The 24,159-nt window shown below is 53.2% G+C and overlaps 2 long non-coding RNA genes across 2 annotated transcripts; both read left to right on the top strand.

Annotated features, from left to right (window-relative positions):
* The first annotated feature begins 886 nt into the window (after positions 1–886).
* Positions 887–8,972, top strand: LOC134733611 (uncharacterized). Its single transcript, XR_010117265.1, has 3 exons — positions 887–1,260; positions 2,492–2,570; positions 7,244–8,972. It is a non-coding gene; the product is annotated as an uncharacterized lncRNA (long non-coding RNA).
* A 1,298-nt stretch (positions 8,973–10,270) lies between these two features.
* Positions 10,271–22,759, top strand: LOC134733613 (uncharacterized). Its single transcript, XR_010117268.1, has 2 exons — positions 10,271–10,570; positions 22,051–22,759. It is a non-coding gene; the product is annotated as an uncharacterized lncRNA (long non-coding RNA).
* Positions 22,760–24,159: the final 1,400 nt, after the last annotated feature.

Here is a 24,159-nt window from a genome sequence, read left to right on the forward strand (position 1 = left end):
GCAGCCTCTGTTACAAGGGCACAGCCCCTGTCCCCTCAGAACCTCCTAACTCCAGGTGAGATCACCTGGGAGCCGGGGAAGACCTGAGGCAGACAAACCTGGGTCATCCTTGCATCTAATCACCGACAGAGCAGAGCACTCTCATGCTAAAGCAGAAGGTCCCAGGCAAGCCTGGATGAGTGGTCACTCTAACTCCAGTCTTAGAATAAATACCTGTAAATAGCAGTTCAGGGACCAAAAGCCAGCCTGCCATGTCTTTTGTATAGCCAGCTGCCTGAAAATGGTTGCTACACTTTTAAACAGTTGAAAAAAATCAAAACAGGAATAATGTTTCATAACATGTGAAAATTATATGAAGTGCAAATTCCAGGACCGATAAAGTTTTATTGAATCACAGCCATGTTCGCTCACTTTCGTGTTTCAACAGCAGCGTTGAGGAGTTGCAACCGAGACCACAAACCTGCCGACCACAAACCCACTGACCTAAAAGATTTCCTACCCAGCCCTCAGCAGAAACAGGTGCCAACCCCTAAAAGTTCTCTGTGCTCTAAAAAGTGAACTTTCAGTCTCAAAGTGAAGACCTTTTATTTGGCACAGGGTAGAAACCTCACCTCCTTCTCTGAAGCCATAAACTCATTCCTCACTTTGGGGATGGGGGGCTGCAAAGAAACATGATTTGAAAGCAAATTACAAATCCATCTTGTTAATGTCTTCAGTATATTGTGGCCATTATACAGACAGGCAAACAAAAACCACGCAAGCTGAATAAAACCGTCTGTGGCCAAATGCGGCTCGCAAGTCTCTAGCACACAGACTCTGGACTTCATGAGCTTCTCTGGCTTCTCCTCCTGACCCCAGGGCTCTGCCAGCTGGAGCCAATGCCTCTTCCTGCCTCACGTCCCCCGGCTCTCTAGCATCCTGCTCAGGCCACACACGCCTCCTCACCAGCCTGCCTTTGAGAGCAACTGTGGCCTTGGGGGCCGCAGGTTTTAAGTTCTGCACCAGCTGCAGCTTGCTAGAACGGGGGTTTGGGCTCCAGCAGCTGCCCATAGGGGTGGCTTCCTGGCCCAGCAATTGCCCCTCCTAGCCATCACAGGCGGAGGCAGGCTGGGTCTGGATTTCCCCTTCCAGTGAGGTTGGGATCCAGGTTCATGCAGCCTGGGACTTGCATGGAGCCCCCACCAGGCAGGTGCCCTGAGAGAAGGGCAGGAACTTCTTGCTCCGCTGATCCACCCAGAGCCTCCGTGTTTGCTGCTTCCTGTGAGTGGTTGCTCAGCACTTTGATCCTGTGAGCTGGGACGGTATCTTTTCATACATTTTCTGGGTTTTTTGTGGGTTTTTTTTTTTTTTTTGCTAAAGCTGATGTCTGTTTCTTGCTACTCTGACAACACTAACACATATAATAATAGTCAGATACATACTTGTATCAATTTCCTATTGCTGCTGTCACAAGTTACCACAAATTTCGTGGTTTTAAGCCACTGATTTGTTATTTTGCAAGACACACTGACTATCTTATAGTTCTGGAGGTCAGAAGGCCGCAGCAGGTCTTCGAGGGCACCAGCTGGGGCATCAGCAGGCTATCTTCCTTCCGGAGACTCTGCGGGGAGGCTGGTCTCTTGCCTTTTCCCACTTCTGAGGTTGCCCCGGTCCTTGGCTCATGGCCCTCCCTCCATCTTCAAAGCCGTTTCTTAGAGCCATCGTCACCCCCCACCCCACCCCATGCCACTCCCTGAATCCGGGCAGATTCTGTAGTTGCTCTGGCCAGTGAGAGGCAGCCAAGGGAAGGCGGGTGGTGGCCGGGCCAGGCCTCGGGAGGCCAGCAGCTTCCACTACCCCCTCTCATGCTCTCTGGGAGCGCTGAGCCATGCCAGGACGAGGCCAGTCATCTTGCACTGTCAGGGACATCATTTTCAAACAAACAATAGATGTGTATCAGGGCTTGTGCCCAGACTTTTTTACTATGTGTGCTATAGTGTGGCCCCTCTGGGGGAGACTGGAAGGGAAAGGAGGTTGGTAGTGAGGGGATTGGCAGAGGGTGAGCTAGTGAACTCTGTCCTCCTCACAAAAATGAGCCTGCTATGGCTTCTGAGCAGCAGGGAGCTAATGGCTGTGGCTGGGCAGAAGGTCGCTTGGGAGGGTGGGCCGCGTGGACGGGAAGGGAGTGAGGCCGACAGCAGCAAGGAAGCCAGACAGGGGCTTCATCAGGTGTTGCCCGGGATTTGGAGACATCTGTGGGGAGGAGGCTGGGAATAGCTGTGCTTGTTCCTGAGGGTCTGCGATTCTGAGATTCTGTGATGTTAAACACCACGTCTCCATAGTGCTCTGATCTGGTGATTTGCAGAACCTCTCACCCAGGAATTTTCAAATCCCCTGATTCATGCGGTGCTGACCCAGCCCATTTGATTCCTGCCAACCCCTGGCCGGCCCACGACTTCCCTAAGAAGCTGAGGAAAGGCTCCATTTTTATTTATTTTCTTTTTCTATTCAGCCAGGCAGGTGTTGCGGAGAGCTCTACCTTCCACCCAGGATGCCCAGATGGGGAGGATCCAGGTTGGGAAGGTCTGGAGGTAGGTTGGCGTAACTGGGAGTGTTTGCCCATGTTGGTGACCATGTGTGTCCATGTGTGCCTGTGTGTGTCCATATGTGCTTGCATGGGCCCATGTGTGCCCCGAGTGTACCCACATGGGCCTGTATACGCCTGTTGTGCCCACATGAGCCCGTGTGTGCCCCAAGTGTGCCCATGTGTGCCTTTGTATGTCCGTGTGTGCCTGTGTGTGCCTGTATGTGCCCGTGTGTGCCCATGTGTGCCCGCATGTGCCTGTGCACCCACGTGCTGAGTGAACTGCTGACTCCTGCAGAGGCGGAGAGGAGAGCTCCACCTTGAGGAGAGGAGCTGGCAGTGCTGCCTGGCCTGGGACTGTCAGCCACTTCTTCAGCCTCATGCCCTGGAATGGCTTGCCTGAGACTGTGGTCTCACATTAAGACCCTCTAGAGACCGAGCACGTGGGGTGGAAACTTGGAGTGCTTTTCCTTAAGCCACAACCCATAAGCCATAGTTACCCACTGAGTGTCATCATCTCCACAGTTGACAAAAGGCCTGAGGGACAGGGGAGACAAGCAGGGTGGCCTTGGATTAGTAAGACAGGGAGCGGTGGGTGAGCGAGGGGGCATGCCAGGGAGCAGGGCCACTAAGGACAGAGCCAAGGGCAGGGACAGGGTCAAAGGCAAGGCCAAGGACAGGGCCAAGGGCAGAGCCAAGGACAAGGCCAAGGACATAGTCAAGGGCAGGGCCAAGGACGGGGACAGAGCCAAGGGCAGGGACAGGACCAAAGGCAAAGCCAAGGACAAGACCAAGGGCAGGGTGCATTTAAAAGGAGAGGAAACATCCAGCAGAAGCTGGCGGCTTTTGAAGGTAAATTGTAAAGGACTCAGGTAGACCTGGCTTAATTCTGCCCCATCCCTGACTCTGTGTTACCTCTGCCAGTCTTCACCCTCTGTAGGGCTCCATGTCCCCACCTAGAAGTGAGAAACCTGAATCAGGGGAGTTCTGAAGGCCCTGCTGGCTCTCCTGATCCCTGATCCCCCAAGGTGGGGTTTCCTCCTCTCCTTCTCCGCCACTCTCTCCACACCAGCTCCCAGGGGGAAGGCCTGCTGCGCCAAGGCATTGTGAGGTCCAGACAGGAAACAGGCAGAGACTTCGCCCTGTGCCTAGGACACTGGCTGCCAGCTGCTGGGGCTCTTTCCGGGCCTTGGGTGACGCTCTCTGCCCTGCCAGCCTCCTTGCAAGGGGAGGCTACTTCTGAGATGGTCCTAGGAGAGGAGGAGGCAGCGTGGGAGGGGCGCCAGGCCCACCTCCACTCAGAGCCCACTTCTGGCTGCTCCTTGACCCACCTTGGGGGGTTGGCGAGCTCTTCTGAGAAGGAGATGCTGTGCGTGACAACCATGGCCTTTGAGAGGTGGGGGTATGATGCAGCATCCATCCATCCACCCATCCACCCACCCACCCATCCATTCAACCATCCACCCGTCCATCCACCCATCCACCTATCCATCCTCCCATCCATCCATCCATCCACCCGTCTATCCACCCATCCACCCATCCATCCACCCACCCACCCACCCACCCACCCGTCCATCCATCCATCCACCTGTCCAGCCACCCATCCACCCATCCATCCACCCATCCATCCATCCATCCATCCATCCATCCATCCATCCATCCACCCGTCCATCCACCCGTCCACCCACCCATCCATCCACCTGTCCAGCCACCCATCCACCCATCCATCCACCCACCCATCCATCCATCCATCCATCCATCCATCCATCCATCCATCCACCCATCCACCCATCCACCCACCCACCCACCCACCCACCCATCCATCCATCCACCCACCCACCCATCCATCCATCCATCCACCCGTCCATCCACCCATCCACCCATCCATCCATCCATCCATCCATCCACCCGTCCATCCATCCATCCATCCATCCATCCATCCATCCATCCATGCATTCAGCATTTATTAAGTGCCTATTGTGTCTGTAGAGAGCACAGCACCCTCAGTGGATGAGTCTACATCCTTGCTCTGTTCTGTTATTCTTGTTTGAGTCATGGTTCATCTGTCCACTGTGTCCCCCATTAGAATATTCACTTATACAGGCTTTGTCTTTTTTGATAAATGCCTAAAGTCAGGCCTGGGTTTTTTTTATGACTAACACACACGTGTACATTTTTAAGCCTGGCATTTAATAGATGCTCAAAAGTATTTCTTCCATGTGCAAATTTAACCCTCCTCCCCCCAGCACTCCTGGGAATTAAACTCAATTATAGATAAGGAATCAGGCTCGGAGAGGCGAAGTGCTTGCTCACGTTCCACAGTCATGGTGCGATGGCAGGAAAAGCCAGGTTTCCAGAGCTGGACCTCACCTTTCCACTACTCCACACTTCATGGCCAGGGCGGGGAGGGCAGAGTCACCTCTGGCTGGCTGTGAGGTGGGCTTCCCGGAGCAGGGGCCGTGGGCAGGTGGTTGAAGGGTGCTGCTCCCCAGCTGGGAAGGAGTGGGAAGGACAGCCAGGCTAAGGGGACATCTCTAGCCAAGGCTCAGGCACAGGATGGTGTATCTGGCCTCCAGGAGGGAGGAGAGAGGCAGTGCAAGATCCGACCAAGCCCTGCCAGCCTTCCCCGCAGTCAGGAGCAGTCCTCAGTCCCTGCCGTTATGCACTGAGTCTGACTTGTCCCTGTGAAAGTAACCAACAGCAAGACCTGTCCCAAACATCTTGGGCTTAAAATGCTTTATCCCAGGCTGCTGCACCCAGGAGCACCTCTACTGTGCAAAGGGGAGCCCCTCCAACCCCCTGCAGGCCCAGAGGAAGGGCTGGTTCAGCCGGGCCTGGGGGTTGGCAGGTCTGGTCTCCCCGCTTGCTCTATCCCAACCTGCTGTGTAGGCTGAACTTTCCCCTTCTCTCCCTGGAGCTCAGAATCCCCATGGATCGTCGGCATGGCTTCTGCAGCCCTTCGTTGCCGTGGAACTCTAGTGGCCTCGCCCAAAGCTGACACCCCTGTGGCATTTCATGGCATCCGAGGCATTTTTCACATTTGACACTAGTCCTCTGATCGTCTCAATGGCTCCATGAAAGGGGCTGGGTGAGGTTAGAGATCTCCCTATCTCAGGTGAGGAAACGGAGGTTTGAGGGAGAGAAAGTCATTGCCCCAAGTGGCTGGGTTGGTCCATGGCAGGTCCTTGTCTGGAAGTCTCACTTGTCCCATGGCAGTGAGGACTCGTCCCACGGTGGAGAGCAGGCAGAATGGCAACATGTTCCGTTTCCTGAGTCCCCGACCGGAGCCCACCTCTGAGGTCCTCTCGTTCCCCCCTCCCCGAGGGACTCATCCTGGCCAAGGAAGAGAAAGGAAAAAGGACACCCCCAAAATACACTGGAAATGATGTCCCCCTTTCTCTTATCTAAACCTCACCTTTCTGTTTGGGCCGACTCACTCACAGGCGGCCTGCAGGCTTCCGGACAGAAGTGGCTGAAGCCGGCCCTCAGGTCCACTCTGTCTGGGACCAGGGAAGAACACAGAGGGTGACTTACAATGTGACCCCATTTTCAGAAGACACTTTTCTTTTTTTCTTTTCTTTTTTTTTTTTTTTTTGGAGACGGAGTCTTGCTCTGTCGCCCAAGCTGGAGTGCAGTGGTGTGATCTCAGCTCACTGCAACCTCTGCTTACTCGGCTCACTGCAATTCTGCCTCAGCCTCCCAAGTAGCTGGGATTACATGCGCACGCCACCACGCCTGGCTAATTTTTTTGTATTTTAGTAGAGATGGGGTTTCACCGTCTTGGCCAGGCTGGTCTTGAACTCCTGAGCTCAGGCAATCCACCTGCCTTGGGGTCCTAAGAGATTTTTCTTTTTAACCCAGTGAAGATGATTGTGCCTGGAGCCAGGTATGAGGGCAGGTATGGGTGTGGGGTTGGCATCTTGGTTTGGGGGCTTTTTAGACACTAGGACAGCAAGCTTGGTCTCTTCTGGGGCCAGGTGGGAACTTGCTGTCTCTGCCTAGGTGAGCTCAGGCGCTGTCCCCACAGCAAACCTGCAAAGCCCCATTTTTCCTGGAGGAGAAAACTCAAGTTCAGAAGGGAAAAGTCAGTTGTCTGAAGATACACAGCTAACACGTGGAAACTGGGATCCCAAGCAGTCCTGTGTAGAGGTCCTTCTGCCATCCCCAGTGGTGCTGCCGCAGCCACTGCCTTTAAGGACCACAGAGATGAGCCCTGGGACTGGAGTCACGGGCGGGAGAGTGGATCTCGGGGACTAGAACTGCAGACTCTGCCCCTTAGTCCAGGCCCAGGCTCTCAGGATGACGTGTTCTCCTGGGAGAAGTGGGACGGCCTCCACGTGAGCTCCTTCCTTCCTGCTCCAACTGCTCCTCAGCCTTTTGGTAGAAGTCAGAGTCCTCGGGAAGCTTTCTTGGGGCCAGGCCAGTTGCCTCTGCAGTGGCTTCTGCGGGTAGAGATGGGATGACCACACCTTGCCTCCTGGGGAATGACCCCTGAGCCTCTCTTATGGGTTGAATTGTGTCTCTCAATTCCCATGTTGACATTCTAATGCCCTGGAAGTCAGAATTGACTGTGTTTGGAAACAGGGCCATTGCAGATGTGATTTGTGAAGATGAGGCCACTCTGGAGTAGGGTGGGCCCTTACCCACTATGACCTGTGACCAGTGTCCTTATTTTTATAGGCTATTTGGACACAAACACAGGCCATGTGAGCCTGAAGGCAGAGACTGGGAGATGCATCTAGAAGCCAAGGAACGTGGAAGATGGCCAGCAAACCGCCAGACACGGAGGGAGAGGCCTGGAGCAGTCTCCCTTATAGCCCCAGGAGGAACCAACCCTGCTGGCACGTCGCTGTTGGACTTCTGGCCTCCAGAACTGGGAGACAACGGGTTTTGGTGGCTTAAGCCACCAACGACATTCATGCAGCCCCTGTGGAGGTCAAGCGATTTGTTCCAGAGCTCTGGGCACGTCACTTTGCTTTTTGAGGCTTCCTAGCCTGTAAAGTGGGGAGTGGCAGCTCTCCGCAGCTGTCAAGATCAAATGAGATAAAGAAGGCTGGAGAGAGGGGAAGGGCGGGAATTGGAGGCGGAGATGCTGACCTCCATTTCTGCCCTGCTTCTGCCACCTCCTAGCTCATGGCCACTTGCCCGCTACTTAATAATAATATTTACCTCCCAGGGTGGTTTGGGACCCAGGGGCGTTAATTTGATAGAAATGACCTGGAGAGCAGCAGCGCTCCCCAGGGTTTTGCAGTTCTTGTTCATGACAGAGCCCAGCGGAAGGTCCAAGCATGAGGGAGGAATGTCAAGGGCAGCGTGGTGGGCGCAGGAGCTGGAGGGGGCTTGGGGTTTGGTGATTGACCTTTGACCTTCTCCAACAGAGGTGCAAATGTTACAGATGGGGTCTGGGGACAGCGAAGCGGGGAGAGGTGGACTGGAGTTGAGTGTGCTCTGGTTTGGAAGTGAGACCTTGACTTGTGGCCTCACCCTGTTTGGGTGACGTCTCTGTTCAGACCTAAGCCCCACGGGCACACGACAAGGAAGACAGATGGGGGTGGTGGCAGTTGGGAGCCTTAGCGAGATTCTGTCTGGTGCTGGGCTGGAGCCAGGGAATGGGACCTTCTTCTGACAGCTCATTGGCTGCTTCCCATGGAAAAGAAGCCGATCCGTGTGATGCGGGCTTGGTAAGATACCGAGGAACAAGGGGCGGGAATGCTGCAGAGCACGGTGGGGAGGGAGAGCCCCTGACTGGCTGTGTTTTGGGGAACTGATCCAGATTTTCAAAGCCACATGATCACCCTGATGGCAAAGAGTAGGCTGGTGTGTCCTGGCTTTCCCTCCCCAGCCCTTTCTTCTCACACCTCTCGGCGATTTGGTTTTCTTTCCTTTCTCTAAGGCCTGTCCTTGAAAGATGGAAATGTCCATAAGTTGGGGGTCTATGCTGTGTCAGGTCTGGGGACAGAGATGGGACCCCCCCAGAGACACCGAATGCAGGATTCTTTCAACATCTCCAAGAGGTGCTGCTGTCATGACCCCCGTGTGCCCGGGAGGAAAGAGAAGCTGGTGGACTTGGGGGACCACATGAGTCTTGTGGGAACAGCGGTGTGCTGACCACCCATCTGAGGACTAGGTGCGGACTGGCCTAAGGCAGGGGGGAGGCTCCAGGATGACGGTCACTTGTCATTTCTCCACTGGAGGCTCCACAAGGGCTTGCGGCCTCTGATTCTCCGCCTGTGCTTCACAGCTACTGCCACAAGCAGGACGCTTCAGAGGCCCAGGCCCCACCTCTGCGCCCACCTGCCACTTTCAAAAGAAATCTAGAGTGAAAGGAAGAGAGTTTCTATTTTTGATGAGACACCAGTGAAATGGAGGCTTTTTAAATAATTAAAATCCAGAATACATTATTTATTCAGGTCAGATATGAAGCTGCCTTTCCTTTTATGAACATCAGCCCCACCTGCACATTGTCACTCATTTGCTTGTACCCTGGCAAGTCATTCACCCTCTCTGGACCTCAGTGCTCTCCTCTGTAAAATGGGTGGAGCGCCAGGCAGGGGGTCGGGCTCTAAGGGCTTCCAGGGTCTAGAGCAGCCCAAAGACCCAGCCAAAGCCGGCCTCCTCCAGGAAGCCCTCCCACCTTCCCTTTGTGCTTTGTCAGCATTCTGCCATCCCCTGTCAAAGCTCTCACCAGCTCCATGGCTTCACACTTACACCCCTGTCTTCCCACCAGAATCTGAGCTCCTTGAGTTCTGGGACAGAGTTGGATGAATTTCCACATCCCCAGGCCCAGCACCGGGTGGGGTGTAGAGTCTCAGTGATTGTTGAAAGAATGAATGAATGAACGAATGAGGCTCCAGTGTTTGAGCGAATGTGGCCCCTTCACCCTGCAGGGAGGCCTGGGTTCAGGAAGCTTTCCCTAAATGTAGCTGGCCACGCATCCCTGGGAATTCTGAGATGATTTTCCCTCTGAGGACTCAGCTGGGGAGGGAAGACATAGGTTACCATGGCAACAGATTTTTTTTTTTTTTTCCTGCCAGAGCAAACATTTCTACAGAAACCTCAAGAGATGCCAGCCAGTGCGGGGGTGCTGCCTCTTTCTCCCACGCCCTCCCTGGCCTCTGAGCCCAGAGCTGGCCCTTCTCACTGGGTTTCTCAAAGCTGCCCACTGTAAGGCTGTTCCCCGAGACCTGGGTCAGCCTCGGCCTCACATCCTCCCTGGGGAGGTAGGGGCATCCCTGCCCGGTGCAGGCCCTCCCACGGGCCTGTTCACAGCCCAGGCTGTCATCGTTGGGGGAGCCAGGCCCAGAGAGGGGAGCCATAGGGTGCCCTCTCCCAGCCCAGGCAGGCTTCCTCTGCCATCTGCCAGTGCCCCTGCCTCAAACCCAGACGACAGCTCCTTCTTCCCCCTCCCCCATTCACATGGGCCAGGGAGGCTACCAGGGGGCCACTTGGAGGAGCTGGGAGGGGTGGGGGTCCTCTGGAGAGGGGCAAGGTCTCTGAGCTCAGATCCTGCCAGCTCAGACCCATGGCCCTCTGGTCCTGCTGGATCCCATCTGGGACCCTGGGGTGGGAGGCCCCAGGAACAAAACTCAGAGAGGCCTTGCTACCTTCCCCAGGACACACAGCGAGTGAGGGAGGAGGCAGGAGTTGAGCCCCGGTTTCTCTGGAGACAAGGCCCAGCCTCTGCCTCCTGTCCTGCCAGGCTAGACTCCACCTTCCACTGCCTGGAAACGGGACAGATGGCCCCTTCTGGAAGCACAGGTGGTGCAGAGTGCCTCGCGAGCACTGAAGGTGTTGAGGGTCTGGCTCATGCCCCACACTGCCCATGTGTGGACTGCGGCACGGAAACAGCGCTCAGAGAGGCTCCGTGGCCTTGCCCCAGCTCGCAAGTGGTGGTGCAGGACGCCGATGTCAGCGCTATCGGGCTCTGTGACACTGTGCTATCTGTCCACGCCCCTGGACCGTCTTATTGAAGGCAAGCAAGGAGGAGAGAACAGGGAAGGCGGAGGGGTGAGTGGCTGGTGGGACCACAGCCCAGGCCAGGGCCGGGGCAGGGAGAAGGGGAGGGCCTTTGACACTGGGCAGCTCCTTCCCAGAGGCCATAGACACATGGAAGGGTGAGGCCGGGAGAAGCAGTTGAGCTCAGTGGCCCAAAGCAGGGACTCTGGGACCTGCCAGACGGCAGTCAAATCCCAGCTCCACCTCTTCCCAGGGTGCGTTTGCACTTGGGACAGCTGTTTATTCTTTCTGATCACAGCTTTCTCGCTTGTAAAATGGGGAGAGCATTCAGTGGCTCCACCTGGCGGGTTACGAGGATGAATGAGTCGGATGCATTTGAGGGCTGCTCTGGGGGAGGCCGCTGCTCTTCTGTGATTTGAATCCCATGCAGTCCCTGGGCTTCTCCGCCGCTCTTGCCTCTTTGTATCCTGGTACTTGGCCCTTAGCAGGCACTCCCAGGAGCTGCTGGAACAGGCTGAGTCCTGGTGCTTATCCAAGCTGTCTTGTGTGCATGCACTGGTCTCCCACCCACTCACTGCTGAGCTCCACGAGAGTGTACTTCTCTCCGTCCCTGGAGCGCCACGGCATGCTGGTGCATAGTAAGCATCTGTCCATGTCTGTCTAGTTGAATTTCTTGAGAGTCATTTGATCTTCTCAGCAGCTCTGGAGGTAGGTCGATCAGGGTTCCTCATCCCATTTTACAGATGTGAAGACACGGGTTGAGATTCACTGGGCAGGTTGCTCATGGTCCCAGAGTTGGTCGACAGGGACCGGCATCCTGATTTACTGTTTGACTCCCAATCCTGTGTGATTCCCATTCCACTAGGCTGCAAAGGAGGGACGAGTGGAGAAGAAAGAGACGTCAGGTGATGCCAGGAGGTGGGGAGAATCAGCTAGACCCTCCTCAGCCGTTTTCCCAAAACCAGCCACAATCCTTAGCTCCCCGCCTCTGCTCGCCCTCCCTGATAGCTTTGCCTTGGCTATGAGCTCAGCACAGTTGCTGGTGGGGGACAGGAGTGGGAGTGAGTGGCACTGATGGGGCAGAGGCCCCATTGTCTGTGCTCCCAGCCAAGACCACAAGTTCATGACCCCGCACCCAGGCCTGCCACCCGAGCAGCTGCTCCTGTCATTCCAGAGCCCCTCAGCCCCACCCCCACCTCAAGAGGCCACCCCTCCCGTCTTGGAGCCTCCAGCACTGCCCAGTCCCTCCTGAGATCTGTGGATCTGCGGGCTCAGCCGCCCACACGGAGCTTGCCTGCAGTGCTGCCTCTGCGGCTCTCATCTCCATGGCAACGCCCACCACCCCAGCTCAGGGCCACTGTGCTCTGCGCACCTGAGCCTGACCCTGCTTTCCAGCTGCCCATTTGAGTGCGGGGGGGACACCCACGCACCCGCTCAGGCCAAGACTCAGTGCCCACTCACGTGCCTGCCCCCACCCACAGGTCAGAGTGGCAGCGTGTGGGCATACACAGGTGTGTGTGTGTAGGGGGGCATGGGTGTTGAACACACCAACACCTCATTCGAGTCCTTGAGCTTCTGGGAGAGTCTCTGGCACCTGGGGGCCGCCAGCAATGACTAAATGTATGTGGTGTCTGTGTCCCCCGTATAGGTTTGCTTTTGTCAGTGTGCCTGTGCCTCTTGGGGCCTGTGGTGCTGCCTGAGTGTCTGTCTGTATCCCTGGCAGAGTGACGGAGGCGCGGGGGCACCTCCCTGTGTTTGTCAGAGAGGCGGGATGGCAGCTCCTTTTTTTCCACTTCCCCAACGACGGGAACATGACCTGGCTTCAGCCCACTCTCTAGGGACGTCCAGGCCCAGCAGTGGCCGAAGGAGACGACTCGGGAGCCATCTTTGCTGGGCTCTCCTCAGGGTAAACAGCTCACCAAGAGCACAACGAGCTTTGGCCCTGGATCCACAGCATTTTCTCCCGAGGCGCTACCCTGATTCCGTTTTCCTAATCAATGAAGGGGAGCCACAGCGGGCCACAGGCAGGACGACAGGATGGAGGAAGCATCGTCTCATTCTGTTAACAGCTGGCCGTGCCCCCTTGCACGGGACGCAGCTTCCCTGCCTGGTAATGATTCCTTATGAACTCCACTTCTGACTGTCCAGAAGTCCATCAAATGGCGATTGGCTAAATACTCAGTTCTTTTGACACGAGGCGCCTCCTCTCATCCTCATAATGGCCTCAGCCTCGTGGGCTGTGTCTCATTCTCCCCAGCTGAGAAGGAAGGAGCCGAAGTGCTGAAGAGTGAGGCCGCAGGGGACGCTGTGGAGACAGGATTCAGCTCCCAAGCCTTTGCTCTTCTCCTGCCTGCTCCCTCCAGCGCTCTGCCCACCTGCCTCTCGGGCCAGATTGGGCCCTCTGTGCTGGCCGCTGCTGCCTAGCCAACCCCTCCCAATTGCCCTCAGCCAGCAAGGCCAGGTGTTGGGGCAGGGAGGGGTGACCAGTGGCGAAGGGCACTGGCTGCTCTGCTGGGAGGCCCCTTCCTTGCCCTTTGCTACCGACAGGGCTCGAGATCAAGGGGAAAGTATCAGAAGGGAAAGGCAAGAGGCAGGCAAAGCTGTCCGGCTGCTCCTGGCTGGTGGGGAATGATGCACTGAGTTCTGAGATCGAGGGCTTCATTAGGGATCAGGTCAGGCATGGAGGACAACATAAGACCAAGGTCCTCAGAGTTGGATTCAAGGAGGTGGGAAAGAGAAGGAGGGGAGCCCCGGCTGACAGGTACAGGGACTGGGGTTCAGAGGCCGGCTGTCCTGTTCCACGAGGAGCCCGAGGTGTGTGCATTCATGCATGCATGCACACAAAAAGGGGAACTCATCAAGTCCAACTCATCACAAATACCCTCTGCAATGTCAGAACAATAACCCAGGCACGACCTTGCGTCGAGGGCTCAGGATGGGAGGGACCGATCCTTTCCTAGGGGATGGGGGAGCCACGGACCAGGGAGGTCAGAAGAGGAGGGAGCACACAAGCTACTTGTGGATGTGGTGGGGGGCCTGGAGGGTCCACACACTGGGGCAGAGAGCTCCAGGCTGAAGGACGGCACAAGCAAAGGCATGGGGCTGACAGGGCTGAGGCAGGTGGGTGAGAAGGTACCTGGCTCTGAAGCACAAGCAGAGCTTCTCAGATCTCGGGGACCTTCCTGACTCAGCAGGGTTGGGGGGTCTAAGCCTCTGCATTTCAAACAAGCTCTCAGGTGATGCTGATGCGCTGGTCTAGGGACCACACTTTGAGCTGCAAGGGTGTGGGCTGAGATGTCAGACTGGGTTTGAATCTGGATCTGTCACCTGTTGTCTGTGCTAGTGGGCAAGTGATGACCTCCTCCTCCTGCCTGAGTTCCCTCACTTATAATATGCGGATAATCATAATAATAATACCTACTTCAAGGGGGTGATTGTGAGGACGAAGAGGCAAATACAGTTGACCTTTGAACAACAGCGGGGATTAGGGGACACTGGCCCCCACCCACATGGAGTTGAATATCCATGTAAAGGCTGGCACGGTGGTTTGCACCTGTAATACCAGCACTTTGGGAGGTGGAGGTGAGAGGATCACTTGAGCCCAGGAGTTGAAGACCAGCCCGGGCAACATAGGGAGACCCTGTCTCTACAAACAGTAGAATAAAAACACTCTGGTATGGTGGCATGCGCCTGTAGTTCCAGCTTCTCAGGAGGTTGAGGTGAGAGAATTGCTTGAGCCCGGGAGGTTGAGGCTGCAGGGCACCATGATTATGCCACTGCTCTCCAGCCTGGGTGACAGAGGGAGACCCCGTCTCAAAAAAAAAATCCATATATAACCTTAGACTCTCCCCAAAGTTAACTAATAGCCTACTGTTGACTACAAACCTTACTGATAACATAAACAGTTGATTAATACATATTTTATACAGTGTATATACACCTTATTCTCACAATACAGTAAGCTGGAGAGGAGAAAATGTTATTAAGAAAATCATCAGGAAGAGAAAACATGCTCACCATTCATTAAGGGGAAGTAGATTCATCTTTGTTGTCTTCATATTGAGTAGGCTGAGGAGGGGGAGGAAGAGGAGGGGTTGGTCTTGCTGTCTCAGGGGTGGCAGAAGCAGAAGAGGTAGAGGAGGTGGGAGGAGAGGCAGAAAGGGCGGGCGTATGGTATAACTTTGATTGAGAAAAATCTGTGCATAAGTGGACCCGTACTGTTCAAGGGTCAACTGTGTATGTAAAAGCACTCAGGGCTTGAGAAATGTGTTATTATTCTAAAATGCTAGGCTGAAGAAGGCCTGCTTTTTGGCTGAGGAATGGGTCACTGTTGAGTTTTAAGCAGGGCAGTGATGCAAGCAAAGTCTCCCTTAAAAGAATGTCTGTGGACAGTGTTGGGAACTGAGTGGGAGGTGGGGGACAGGCCTAGGAGGTGTGAACAAGTCAGGGCCCTGCTCCAGGAGCAGGAGGAGGCGGCAAGCCTGGGCCACGGGGGCAGGGCTGGTGGAGGACAGACGCTGCTGGCTCAGCTCTAACTGGAGTGGGCCCAAGGCTGGCTGGCCGCTCTGCACCCTATAGGGAACCTTCTGGGCTGGGGAGGGAGCCCCCGCCTGCGGGGCTGCTGCTGCGTGGTCACTGTGCTGACATGCCTAGCCTGGGGGCAGGTTTCTGCAGCTCTGTTGGGCCCTGCACCATTTCCCAGTCCTCAGCCTCCTGGGCCTGCAGGCCTCAGGCAGGCCCAGCTCAACTCTCCTGCCAGGAGCTTCCCCGACTTCCTCAGAAGAGAAGGAATCTTTCTCTGAGGTGCACTGGTGTGTGAGCGTGTGCACATTTGGGTGTGTAGAGGCAGGTGTGTGTGTGCAGATGTGAGGGTATGTGCACACATAAGCGTATGTACATGTGAGGGTGTGTACGTGTGTGAGGATGTGCACACACATAACAGTACACACCCTTACACGTGCACACACAAGGACCCCGTGTGCCCCAGCTGCCGGCTCATATTCACTCTTTGAGGAGAGGCTGTGTTCAGACTTAATTTCTAGGAAATTACTTCCCTGTCTGCCTGTGGACTTTGAATTGAGAGATTCCATTTGCCAGGCAAGCCCAGCATGTGGCCCTCCGCAAGGCAACAGCCCCCGTGTCCTTTAGGGGGTGCACTTACTCATATGTCCTCCTGCCCCCTCTAGGTTTCCACCAGAGGTAGGGACAGTCAGGGAGGGCCACATATTCTTGGCGGGCCACTCTTGGCACTGTCCTTCACTTAGAGAATGCTTCCTTTGCTGCTTCCATTGGGGTGATTTCCTAAATGGGGGACTGCTTGGGAGGAGGAGTTCAAGCCAAACGTTCTACTCCTGGGATTTCTGAAACATCTGTTAGAGGGTCACTTCTCAGTCTACAGAAGATAGGGAAAATGCCACTTCACACCAACCCCAGAACCATGGGCTGGGGTTGGATGCGTCCAACCACCTCTGTTCAGGAGGTTCGCCTACCCAACGTGCGGCCACCCAGCCTCTGCTAAAACTCCTGCCTGTTGGCTGCCTCTTCCCAGGAAACCCTACCCACTAGCAGATACCTGCTGAAAAAAACCAGCCAAAATTTGCATTCAGGCATCTTTGGTTTGTTTGTCCTAGTTCTGACTTTGGTTCTCCACACCCTATATGACAAATGTGTCTTTCTGCCAAATCTTCTTCCCTTCTTCTGCCAAAATTTATTTAATTCTTTCAGCCCTTGAGTGTAGAGCCTGATTTCACTGTCCAGGGGACTTCTTTAGGCATTCTACTGCTTGCTGAGGTCACCCCAAAACTGTCACCCTCCAAATGTGGTCTTCCCCCCAATTTGGGGCTTGATTCTTCTGCAGCCTGTTGACTCTATTGATCTTTGGGTCAACTGGAGACCAAGACTGCAGATCTTCTGCCTGCTGGCTTCACTGGGACCTTCTCAGCTGCAATGAACGCAGATGCCAGCCTAGGCTGAGGGGATTGTATTCTCATGATACGGACTCTCTGAATAAGGGGGCAGAAATGTGACCGGGCTTCAGGAACAAATGAAGCAGGGTTCTAGTTGCCTCTCTTTTCTCTTGCTTCTCTCTGCACCTTCCTTCTCACTGAGTCTCTCTCCCAACCAGCCTCCTCCACTTTGGGGTCATAAGATAAAACACAGCCACAGTGTCTCCCTAGCTGATGTGCTATGCTCAAGCCACCTGGAGATGCCTGGAATCTGTAAGCCCCAATTCCAAAATCATCAGGAAGGTTCTCTGGCCCAGTTCGGGTCTCTTGCCCACCTTGCACCAATGAGCCACCTGCTGTGGTTGTGGCTGCTGAGTAAAACTGTGAGAAACACGCTCACCTGTCCAAACCCAAACAATGGACTCAGAGGCACACAGAACAGCAAAAGTGAGACTTTTAATAGAGGTCTTGCAAGATCAGGTGGCTGGTAGGCAGGCACACCTGGGACAGCTGCAGCAGGCAATTTATCTCCTAGCACGCAAGTCCCTCCCCCAGTTCCTCATGGTTGAGTATTGTGGGGTGACAATCTTCCCGGACGTTGCCTAAGTGTCATTATCCCCCTTATAAAGTTATAGCCTGTCCTCTTCCCCTCTTAAGTTTCAATTTCCCAATAATAGAACTTTCTTCCCTTTTATGTGCTGACCCCTCTTCTGCATTCTGTTCGTTTATCATGACCTTCTAGGTGCATGGGCTGTGCCATTTGTTACATTCACAGGCTGGCTGCCGGCGCTTAGATTTATCATGCCTTGAAAGTGGACCATTTAAAATGTTTTCTGACAAAACCCTGCGCAGATAGGGGTAGGTAAGAAGAAGTTTCCAGGGAAGCATTGCTGGGCAATCTTGAATCTTGATTACTTTGTCCAAACGATGTATTGCCCTTTCCAGTTCTGTGTCTTTTGCCGATTTGTTGAGTGGTCTGCATGCTATGCCATCATCTTGTCTATCAGCAAAAATGTTGAACAGAATAGAGTTGAGGAGAGATCTTCTACCCCTCACTTAACATTTCCTACCAGGGGGAGATGTGTCTGCTAAGTAAACCATTTGATAATGATTAGTCAGACTGCAGAGCCCTGCTTAGCTGGCGATAATACAGTCATACTGACACATGGCAGTGTGGAAATGACGTGGCACTGTGGAAAATGCTTAGCGTGTAGCAACTGAAAAAAGTGGCATATAAAATTAAATCATGAATATACAGGGAAAAAAGAGAGGCTAGAAATATTTTTAAAAGACAGGTAACATGAACTATATTTGGGTAGCACAGCAGGCAGAATACTGAAAGAGGGCTGCTTGTGGGTTTCGGCCAGCCTGGATGAGATAACCTTGACTCCAGCTGGCAGGACGAGTGCCTGTGCAGAGATCTGTCTCTTACAGCACCTGCAGGGATTCGCTGGGAATAACTGCACACCAGCCCAGGAGGAGGCATAGGTAGAGTTAACATGGCCGTGAATGTGTACAAGGTGCTAGGAACAGAATAGAGTGAGTTTGGTTATTAATTCCTGCAATTCCATTCCAAAGCACCAAAGGCAAGGCAGCCAGGGTGGTAAAGGGAGTATTTTCCGCCCTGTCTGCAGCCCTGTGTTTCTCAGCCAAATCTCACTGACCCCTTCCTGGGGGTGTTTCATTTTCCTCATATCCAGGGCCCTAGTGAGCCCACAGGGTCTATCTGTGTGACTTAGAGAAGGATGCCCCTCTGGACAGATGCAACACCATGGGCACACGGTGTGGTGAGCGGCAGGCATGCTGGAATCTAGCCCTTGCTCACCTTTCAGCTGGATGCCCTTGCACAGTGGACAACACACACAACCGTATGTGCTGGCCCTGCCCATGTACCACACGATCTGCTCAGAAAACCTAGAAAATGCCTGATCCTGGCGCAAAGCACAGCCCTTTAGTCCCGGTTCTTCCCCAGGTGATTTCCTCCAGGCCTTAGTCTTCCCGGACAAGGCCTTAGGCTTTAACACTGGGGAAGGCCTTCTGTTGCTGCAGCCCCTGGGCAACTGCTCTCTGGGGTGAGGGCCCAGCTAGCAAATCCATGACCATAGGACTGAGGGCATCCCTTCACCTATACCTATACCTTAGTCACCTCCCACCTGGCACTAGTGGGTCCTCCCAATTTTATTTGAATTGAGCCTAGTTCATTCTGGAGGTTGAGACTAAACATCCTTACTGAGCAGGTGTCTTGGAGACCCCTGAAGGCTACCGGCTTATTTTTGCCCCAAGAGTGCAGTAAGATCCTAAAGTTGAAGTGATCTTTCTTGCCCTCCTAGATTGACTAAAAGGCCTGGTGGAGACAGGCTGATGAGTCGTGCACTTACCTCCGAATGTTCTGTTAGTTGGGTTTTCACATTCAGAGTACACTGTGGAGATAATCACCTTCTAGCTTTCCGGAAACTTCCTAGGTTTACTCCCTGGTGCATTGCTCCTCCAAGTGATAATTCTAGAAACTCATTCCTTTGCCTTTGGCAATAATAACCCAGATCCCAAGACTCCAAATGGAAAAGAACAGGCTGCATTTCCAGACTTCTGGTGTAGAGGGGGAAGCCAGACAGAATCATTCTGGCTGTGAGCTGCAGCAGTGCTGTCCATGCCAGGCCAAATGCATCAAGCCCTAATGATGACTTGAAGCGTTATTAGGATTCAGGTGACCTCATCATCACAATCCTCTCTGAGCGGTAAAACTGGAAAAAAAATAAGGCAGATTGTGCTTGGGACTACGGAGCCCCTGAGATGAGTTACACCCAGCATTTCCCATGTCTGGGAGCCCCCAGGAAGCACCCTTTGGAGAAAGCATAAGTCAGGTTCCCTAAAAGGAACTAAAGATGTGTTCCATTCCACTGTGCAAACCAAATTAATGCTGCCTCCCGAAGGCCTTCCTTGCCAAGATAGAGTTGGATTTCTATTAGTCACTGAGGGCCATTTGCCTGGATGCAAATGGTCTTGCTGAGCTGGTGCAACGTCCGACTGGAGGTTTTGGGGAGCAGTCAGCCCCGTGCATGTGTATTTAACAATCATCAGGGCTTTCTCTTTTGGCTTCGAGGCTGAGCTTATTATCCAAGGAACAAATGGAATATGAAGGCTGCCTCAGCGCCGCCAGAGCCCATTAGGAAATGTGCTATGAAGCAAAGGTGGCGCGTTGACAGGGCTGCAGAGAAAAACTTGGAAGCAGAGGCAGGAAAGGGAGGGCGGCTTCCGTCCCAGCATCCCTGAAACAGCTCGCTGTGAGTTCAGCAAGCCACGCTGACACCTCGCACCTTCCCCGAGCCTGGAGCTCATCTGCAAACAGATTATCTTGCAGACAGAACCTCCAAAGGGCCCTGCCATCCTACGGCACATCATCATTCTCACTCAGAAGTGGGGGACGCAGGTCCTTTTATCTAACACCCAACAACATAAACGTCTGTTTTCTGTTTTTCTCCCCTCTACTCTTTAGACAATAAACAAGAACCATCTGACATTTTTCTTAGTTTGTATATTTCAAACTCAATCCAACTTAAGCATCCTACCTGACCCTCCCCAACCCTCCCTCCCTCCCGTGTTCTCTTTCCCTTTGGAGTCCTTACAAACTCTCCCTCTAGTTCGATGGTTCAGAGAAGACTGAGAGCTGGGCCTGGGCCTCGAAACCTTCCCGGTGGTTTTCTACTGCACTCACGCCCTCAGGCACCTGGTGGGGTAGATCCCACCTTTTCGATGTCCCCTCCTCTCCACCACGGCCACCTACTCAGACCACTTGCACTTTGCACCTGGAGCATGACAGTAGCCTCCTAACTGTCCCTGACCACAAACCACACCCTCTGCCATCTTTCCTCTATTTGCTGCCAGAATGATGTTTCTGAAATACACAAGAGACCTTGTTGCTATCTTCCTCCCTCCCTCTCTCTACCCCTGCTTTCCTCCCGCCTCTACCCTCCTCTACTTTCTAAGCATCTGCTATGACCAGGCATTGTTCTAGGTTTACAGATCTCCAGGGTGGGACAAGAAGACATCATAGCCTCTGTCTTTTGGAGATCATAGAAGCATTTGCTCTGGGGAAATGCTAAGTAACAACCTACACCACTAATTGTTTAAAAACGACTGTGACTCAGTGCCAGGAAGAAGGCTTTGTAAAAGGTAATGTGAAAATGTTTTCCCTGCTCAGAATCTTCCAGTGGGATGATCATGATGTGTCAATGCAGGCTCATTATTGTAACAAATGTACAACTCTGGTGGGGGTGGGGACTCTATGGGAACTCTCTGTACCTTCTGCTCAATTTTGCTGTGAACCTAAAACTGCTCTTTAAAAAAGGTCTTCTTTTTTTAAGTCTCCCAGCGGCTCAGCATTCAAAACCCATGACAGAGGGCTGGGCTGAGCTTTTCCCACACCCACTGTGTTCCCTGAGGTCCGTCTCCCCAAAACCACTCCTTGTTTAAGTACCTAATGCTCCCGTGCCCCAGCTCCTTCCACAGCCTCTCTCTACTTCCTGCAACTTCTTTTCCTTCCCTTGGCTACCCTCTCCTTTGAGAAACTCAGATGTCACCTCCTCCAAGAAGCCCTCCCTGATATAACCAGGCTGGATTAGGTGCCTCCCCTCTGTGCTCCCAGACTTCCCTCTGCCTGTCACTGTCATTGTATCACCTTATAATTGTACATATCCGCCACTGCCACCAACTCCCACTGAACTGAGAGTGCCCTCAAATAGGGACAAACAGAATCTTTTAGCATAGTTACTGAAACACATGTAGGCTTCAGTAAATGAATGGATGCAAAATAACAGTATCTGGTTAGTGAGAACACAGAAAATTCGAGGGAAAGGAAATAATAGATATCTTTGAGTTTTTACTAAAGTTCTAGAGATTGCAAGAATGAGCTTCCTGCCTACCTTTGCCTCGAATAGCAATGCTGCAGTTGAACCTGACAACCTGTTACCATGATGTAGAGAAGCCAATGCAACAGAAGAAAGTACGTGTTTAATCTAGTCTTTGCGACTTGGCTCTCGTATCACTAAAAATCGTATTTGTGATAAGTAAATAAGAGTCATTAAATCAAATGCAATTTAAGTGCTCCGGAAGGCACACTCCTTGGTTTCAAAACCTCTGTGGATGTAAAGAACCCCCTAGAATAGGAGTTGGACAGTCCTGGGCTCCTGGCCAAGTCCCACCCTCAGTCCTTAAGGTAGAGGTCACATTGTGCTCCCTCACAGGTGGTCCAATGAGACCATGTGGGTGGAAGCACTTTGTAAACATAGGGGCTCAACAAATGCTAAATGTCACTCATGAAATTGCATCCTAAAGCAAATAAATAAGCACACTTCTTTCGTCTAAATAGCTGTGTGTAGCCTTGGAGTTCTGGCTAGGGAGTCACCCAACCCCTGGTTTTGCCCCTTGTGGCAACATCTGAGATGCTGGATACAAAGTTGGATACAAAGCAGCGTGGGGTCTGTTCTGTAAAGAGCTACAGGCAGCTGAGGGCTCAGAATGGTGGACACTGTTTCAGAGACCAGAGAGATAAAGTGAGGAGACTCCCTTCCTTCTTTCTTTCTTTTCCAGAACCCACACTGACCAGAGACTTTGCAGCCAGCTCACCCCTCCAATTCCCCCGCCTGGAGTCCCTGACCCAGGAATTTCTGCATCAGGCTGCTCAAACCTGAATTTGACAAAATTTCAAAGCGCTGTTTCTTTATGTTGATAAGACAACGGATAAAGTGCCATACTTGGAACCTAGATCACTCGATGTTGCCTGTAGCTGAGTCCACCTCTGTCACTCATCCTGCATTGCCCTGCTAGGAGCAAGGGAGAGAAAGCCAGCCAGAAGGCATGGGTGTGGGCTTAAATCTGGCTCCTCCTGTAGCCACTGTGAAAGTTGATCATACAAAGGTCACTGTTGTCATAGCCAAGCAGAGTTAGGAGACCAGGGGAAAAAGCACTTGGACCATGTAACATTGCTTAAGAGTATAACTGTCTCCAACCCTGGCTGCTGGAACAAGTGTTGCAACCTGAAACCAGTTTGCTCTAATAGCTACTGAAACAACCTGCGGAAATCTAAGACTAGTTTCACCCACTCACCAATGAGAGCTTGCCGGATCCCCAAAACGTTGCTAGTGCTAATGAACCTGCTTTCCTAACAATCCGTAACATTTCTCATTTTTATGAAACCTACAACCTTCTCTTTGCTCTTTGGACATACTGAAGACCACCCAGTCTGTGTGTGTGCCCCAAACTGAAATTCTTGCTTCCCAAATAAAACATTTTAAGCTTAGAGATTCACCTGTATATTTTATTTGACTTTGACAGCACCAGGGGCTCTGGCACAAATCTCCTCCTTCCTTCAAGCCCTTTTCTCCACAGTCCCGTGGGTCTGCCCTGAAAGAAGTCTGATGATGACCCAAAGACACAGTGTCACTGGGAGGTAAATTCAGGATTACCTGACCGAATGGCCCACCCGAGGTCACGGAGGCTGCTGGAGGAACAGAAAATGGTCTTCACCAAGTGAAGCATTGTTGGTCTTGGCCTGTGTCTAGCTGGAGAATGTTAAAATTCTGGGGACACAACAGAAAAGGCACAGTTGTGGGGACCAGGCCAATGTCAGCATGAGAACTGGCTCCATCCCCCTCCCATGAACTAGCTCTGGGGCCAAGGCAGGTCTGCGTTTCCTGGTCTGTGACACGGAGTCAGTAACATTGCCTACTTCCCGGGGCTATTTCCAGAGAAGTGAGGGAATGGGTGTGGAACGCCTGCCATCTGCGGAGCCCCGCATGAAACGTCTCTGTCTTTCTGGCCAGCCCTGAGCCAAGGAAGGGACTGGAAGCGCAGCGGGTGGCTGAGGCGGGCTTTCGGCAGCTTACCCCCAGCCTTGCTCCTCCCCGCCTGCTGAAACACAATCTATGGTTATCGCCTTCCTGGAGATGTTAGCCGCCCCCTCCAGAGGTGGTTCCAAATCTATTTCTCATTTGGCTGATTTAGGAGAGGCTGCGAATCGGTCGCTATAGTTTCTTCATTTTCTCCTGACAGCTTAGGAATCATTTTTCCAATTATTCCCAGGGGAGGAAAAAGAAGTGGAGGAAGCCAGTGTCTGGAACGAGGGGAAGCTCACGGATCTGAAATGCAACCTCTTCTGCAGGAGACCCAGCGCAGCTACGGGGACCCTCACCTCCCTGCAGGACCCTCCCCAGCCCCCTCCAGCCAGCCCTGCGTGGCTGTGGCCCCGCTGCAGAAACGCCTCCACTTAACACTCCAGCCTCTCTTCTATTTGATCAGACCACAGCTGCTGACTTTGTGCCTGCTGTAGCAACCACGAGCCCTCAAATAAACCCTCCCTCCCAGGGTGGCCTCTCTATGGGAGGAGACGGACGGTGACCAAAAGCTATCAGTTAAATACACAAACAGGACTTAGAGGGTGGAAAGTGACAAGAAAAGAAATATGGCAGGAAAAAGGGGTGGGGGTGAAATTTTACATAGAACCATGAGGAAGGCTGCTGAGGAGGACCTGCAGGAGTCAGGGGCTCCCAGACAGGAACTGTGGCCCACTGCACGGATATGGGCAAGTTTGGAAGGGAATGAGCTGCCCCAAGCCCCAGCCTTGGCCAGCCATTCTCAGGTCCAGGCAGGAAAGATGCCAGCTGTCCCACATCTGTGTTCAAACACAGTGGTGTCCCCTCA

Source organism: Symphalangus syndactylus, chromosome 18, assembly GCF_028878055.3.
Source record: "Symphalangus syndactylus isolate Jambi chromosome 18, NHGRI_mSymSyn1-v2.1_pri, whole genome shotgun sequence".
Classification (NCBI taxonomy): Eukaryota; Metazoa; Chordata; class Mammalia; order Primates; family Hylobatidae; genus Symphalangus; species Symphalangus syndactylus.